The sequence below is a fragment of the Chiloscyllium plagiosum genome, chromosome 8, assembly GCF_004010195.1.
Source record: "Chiloscyllium plagiosum isolate BGI_BamShark_2017 chromosome 8, ASM401019v2, whole genome shotgun sequence".
NCBI classification, from domain to species: Eukaryota; Metazoa; Chordata; class Chondrichthyes; order Orectolobiformes; family Hemiscylliidae; genus Chiloscyllium; species Chiloscyllium plagiosum.
In genome coordinates this window covers 90520560-90526352 of record NC_057717.1, presented here as the reverse complement: position 1 = coordinate 90526352, position 5793 = coordinate 90520560, and the positions used below count along the sequence as shown (strand labels likewise).

Below are 5793 nucleotides of genomic sequence, written 5' to 3'. Positions count from 1 at the left end.
AACACTGTCTTCACACACCAACAACACTGTCCTCACACACAACACTGTCCTCATACACCAACAACACTGTCCTCACACACCAACACTGTCCTCACACATCAATAACACTGTCCTCACACATCAATAACACTGTCCTCACACACCAACAAAACTGTCCTCACACACAACAACACTGTCCTCACACACCAACACTGTCCTCATACACCAACACTGTCCTCACACACCAACACTGTCCTCATACACCAACAACACTGTCCTCACACACCAATAACACTGTCCTCACACACCAACAACACTGTCCTCACACACCAACAACACTGTCCTCACACACCAATAACACTGTCCTCACACACAACACTGTCCTCACACACCAACAACACTGTCCTCATACACCAACAACACTGTCCTCACACACCAACAACACTGTCCTCATACACCAACAACACTGTCCTCATACACCAACAACACTGTCTTCACACACCAACAACACTGTCCTCACACATCAATAACACTGTCCTCACACACCAATAACACTGTCCTCACACACCAACAACACTGTCCTCACACATCAACAACACTGTCCTCACACACCAATAAAACTGTCCTCACACACAACATCAACAACACTGTCCTCACACACCAATAAAACTGTCCTCACACACAACAACTGTCCTCACACACCAACAATACTGTCCTCACACACCAACACTGTCCTCATACACCAACAACACTGTCCTCACACACCAATAACACTGTCCTCACACACCAACAACACTGTCCTCACACACCAACAACACTGTCGTCACACACCAACAACACTATCCTCACACACCAACACTGTCCTAACACACCTATAACATTGTCCTCACACATCAACACTGTCCTCCCACACCAACAACTCTCCTCACACACCATTAACTTTGTCCTCACACACCAACACTGTCCTCACACACCAACACTGTCCTCACACATCAACAACACTGTCCTCACACACCAATAACACTGTACTCACACACCAACAACACTGTCCTCACACACCAATAACACTGTCCTCACACACCAACAACACTGTCCTGGTGTGTGAGGACAGTTTTGTTCTTAATGGGCAGTGTTATTGATATTAAATGAAAGTGTTTTACATTACTGGATAGCGTTTTTGATTTTTAAGGGCAGAGTTTTTGGTGCTCAAGAAGTGCTATTGATGCACAGGGCAGCATTGTTGCTTCTAAAGGACAGTGTTTTTTTTATGTTAGAAGGCAGCTTTATTGATGGTAAGCGGTAGTGTTATTGATCAAAAAGGGCAGCATTATTGATGATAGAGGGCATGGATATTGATGTTAAACAATAGTGTTATTCATTTTAACGCGTAGCATTACTGGTGTAAAGAGGTAGCATAATTGGTGTATCAGGGTAGTGTAATTGGTGTGAACGGACAGTGTTAGAGATGAAAGTGCAATATTATTAATGATTTAGGTCAGCAGTATTCATGTTAATTGGCAGCATTGTTAATGTGTTATTATTGATAATAAAGGACAGTGTTATTGCTGTTTATCGGCAATGCTGTTCGTGTCAAAGGGCAGTGTTTATGTTGTTATATGGTTGCATTATTGGTATTACAGGGCAGAATTATTGGTATTCTAAGACAGTGTTATTGGTTAAAGATACTGTACTTGTTGTTCAAGGGCTGTGTTATTGATATTGAAGGGTAGTGTCATTCTGCTGAAGGGCAGTGTTATTGATGATATAGGGTGGCATTTTAAACATTAAATGAAAGCATTATTCCAGTCTATTGGCAGTGTTATTGGTGTGAAAGGGCAGTGTTATTGATATACGGCAGTGTTATTGATGATATAGAGCCGATTTTTAAATATTAAATGACAGTGTTATTGGTATTAAAGGGAAATATTATTGTTGTTAAAGGACAGTATTGGTGTTGATCAAAAGCAGCGATATTGATGAAAATGGGCAGTGTTATTGTTTTTAAAAGGCTGGCTAAATAGTGTTTGAGGTCAACATTATTAATGTTTAGGGGCAATGGTATATTGATGTAATGGACAATATTATTAATGTCAATGTGCATTATTGTTGTATAAGGCAGTATTATTACTGTGCAAGGGCAGTGTCATTAGTATAAATGGGCAGTGTTATTAGTGTGTAGGACAAGTGTCAAAGGGCAATATTATTAGTGTGTCGGGGTAGCATTACTGGTGTGAAACTGTAGCATTGTTGGTGTTAAAAAGCAGTATTTTAGGTGAAATAGGGCAGCATTATTGTTGATGTTAAAAGGGCAGTGTGAGTGATTTTAGAAGGCACTGTCGCTGGTGCTTATGGTTTAAAGGGCAATTCTTTTTCAGTTTTTCTCTAAATTTATTTGACAGTTTATATGAATCATCAGGTGTATTATTACTTTTCTGAATAATGGCTAAAGGCAACCATTCAACTGTTGCCATTCTGTTCCTGTACTGAGGAAGCTGGCCTGTTTTTGAGCAATAAGGCAGCACTTTTGGTGTCAAAGGGCAGTATTATTGGTGTGTAAGGACAGTGTCATTGGTGTAAAAGGATAGTATTACTGGTTTTCGGGAACAGCATTGTTAATAAAGGGCAGTGTTATTGGCATGAAAGGGCAGAGTTATTGGTGTTCAAGTGCAGTGTCATTGCTGTTAGAGGGCAGGATTATTAGTGTCAAAGGGTGGGATTATGGGTTTTAGAAAGCAGTGCTATGGGTTTTAAAGGGCAGCATTATTGATGTCAAAGGGCAATGTTATTAATATTGATGGTCATGGACCATGGACCCCAAAATCCCTCTGTTCCTCCCCACTGCCAAGAATCCTGCCTTTAACCCTGTATTTTGTATTCAAGTTCAACCTTCCAAAGTGAATGACTTGGCTCTTTTCCAGGTTGAACTCCATCTGCCCAGTTCTGCATCCTGTCAATGTCTCATTGCCACTTACAACGGCTCTCCCCACTGTCCACAACTCAACCAACCTTGGTGTTAAAAGGCAGCATTATTGATGTTAAAGGGCAGCATCTTTTGACGTTAATAGCAGTACTATTTGTGTTAAAGGACAATGTTGCTGGTGTGAAACAGCTGTGTCTTTGGTGTGAAAGTGCAGTGTTATTGATGTGTAAGAGCAGTGTTCTTGATGTCAATGAGCATTGTTATTGGTTTAAAACCACAGTGTTGTTGCTGTGAAAGTGCAGCAATATCAGTGCTAAAAGGCAGCATTACAGGTGTTAAAAGCAGAGGTACTGCTGTTAAATAGCTGTTTAAGTCATTGCTAAATTGCTACATTATTAAAAAGTGGCTACGTTATTGGCATGAATGCACAGTATTATTGGTGTAAAATGGTCATGTTATTGGTGTGAAAGGCCAGTCTTATTGATGTTAAAGGGCAGTGTTATTGATGTTGAATGGCAATGTTATTGGTGTGAAAGAGCAATGTATTTATATTAAAGGACAGTATTATTGCTGTTAAAAGGCAGAGTTATTGGTGTTGAAAGGCAGTGTTATTGATGTTGGAGGGCACTGTTATCTGTTATTGGTGTTAAGGATGGTGTTGGTGTTTAATGGAAACATTATTGATACTAAATGGTTGTGTTTTGGGGGTTTGATTGCAGTGTAATTTATGTCATGTTAATGTGCGTTTTTTAGGGAGAAACACCAATGTTAAATTGGCCTCCTCTGGTCATCTGCGGCATCACAGAGGCCAGTCTTCAGCCAACTCAATTCACTCTACATAATATCAAGAAACTATTGGAGGTACTGGAGACTGCAAAGACCATGGGGCTTGATAATATTCCAGCAAAAGTACTGAAGACTTGTTGCGCTCCCAGCCAAATGCTTCCAAAACACTGCAACAGTGGGAAAGTTCCCAATACATCCTGTTCACAAAAAAAACAGAACTATCCAAAAGGTCAATTCCTGCCCCATCGGTTTGCTCTCGATCACCAGCAAAATGATGGAAGCTGTCATCAACAGTGGCATCAAGCAGTAGTTACCTCTCGCTGATGCCCAGTTTAGATTCGGTTTGGGCCATTCCGCTGACCTCGTTATCCACAGTATAGCACAGCAGATCACCATTTCGCCCATAGAGAACAGGTTCATGGGTAATCCAGTCAATCCCATTTCCCTCACTCTGTACCATCAGTTTATAGTCTGTAAGTATCCATCTAATCTCCATCCAAAATCATTCTTAATTTCCTCTTCTTCACAGAAGCAAGCTCCAGGTCATCACAGCTGACAGTGTAAGTAAGACTTTTCCTCAGATCCTCCCTCAGATTCTCACCTAAGCCTTAACTCTGCACCTCTGCATATTCTAATGAGAGCAGCTTTCATTTACTGGTCCCATGTAAACCCTCAGATTTACACATATGCTCTTTCAAATCACCCCTCGTCATCTCTTGCCCCTCAAGGAAGACAATCCCAGCTTCTTAAATCTATCATTGCAGGCAAGATCCCTTATTCCTGCATTCATTCTGGTTCATCTTCTCTGCTCCCTCCCATGAGGATGTGTTACATAAACAAGTTGTATTTGAAACCAGTCGTAGACAAGTTAGGGTTATGGCAGACTCGGAAACGGGAAGCAGAGTAAGGCAGGAAAGCAGTTAAGATACCAGTTAAGATACTTTCTAATTAAAACACTCAGAGACATTATGACACACCTCTGGAGTAGGTGGGCCTTAGATGAGATTAGATTCCCTGCAACGTGGAAACAGGCCCTTCAGCCCAACAAGTCCACACCCACCCTCCAAAGAGCAACCCACCCAGACCCATTCCCCTACACCGAACACTACGAGCAATTTAGCATGGCCAATTCACCTAACCTGCACATCTTTGGACTGTGGGAGGGAACCGGAGCACCCAGAGGAAACCCACACAGACAAACGGAGAATGTGCAAACTCTACACAGACAGGAATTGAACCCGGGTCCCTGGCGCTGTGAGGCAGCAGTGCTAACCACTAAGCCATCATGCCGCCCCATGGCATGTCTTGAACCCATGCCTCCTAGCTCCGAGGTATGAACACTAACACTGTGCCACAGGATGCCTTCACGCATGCAGTTAATAATTTGCAGTTGATCTGGATCAATTGTGCAATTATGGAAATGTAATGTAATACATATAAAAGTGCAAAGCTTGTGTTAGCAGGAGCAATAAACAATATAGACACATGATGAAGAGAATGGAATGAGACAGGGAAACTTGGTCACTTGGGATTAATAGCAGTTCAGCAATTTCACTGGTAATAGAATGTGGAAACAGACAATAACGCGAAGACTCATACCAGGCAGCGTTTTGGGTGTCGATGATCAGGTGGTTACTGTGGCTTGGAACACAGTGGGCAGCCCTCACCCGTGTGCACTTCTCACTTCCAGACTTTGAAAGGGAATTATGTGCACTGCAGAGAATAGCCCAGTGCCCCAAAAGAGTACAATGAGAAGGGAAGAGAAGAGAAACTAAAATCAAACAAAGAACTGCAGATACTGGATATCTGAAACAAAAACCAGATATTGCTGGAGAAACTCAACAGATCTTGCAGCATCTGTGGACAGAGAAACAGAGTTAATATTTCGGGTCCAGTGACCTTCTTAAGAACAGATAGCATCTGATCACAACTGATAGGGAGAAGTGGTATTCATCTACCTCACTCCCTCCCCCCGCACCTGTTACAAGATGGGCAGCACGGTGGCACAGTGGTTAGCACTGCTGCCTCACAGCGCCAGAGACCTGGGTTCAATTCCTGCCTCAGGCAATTGTCTGTGTGGAGTTTGCACATTCTCCCCGTGTCTGCGT

General features: G+C 42.3%; 1 protein-coding gene across 17 annotated transcripts in view; it reads left to right on the top strand.

Annotated features, from left to right (window-relative positions):
* Window positions 1-5793, top strand: part of LOC122552175 (adhesion G protein-coupled receptor L1-like) — a 588240-nt gene that overhangs the window by 139240 nt on the left and 443207 nt on the right. The window contains exon 1 of one of the 17 annotated variants that reach the window (XM_043694722.1): window positions 4215-4245. The exons of the other annotated variants lie outside the window; for them this stretch is intronic. The gene's annotated coding sequence lies outside the window, so the exon portion shown is untranslated. Of the gene's footprint in view, window positions 1-4214; window positions 4246-5793 lie in introns of those variants that run through there. 17 annotated transcript variants of the gene reach the window in all.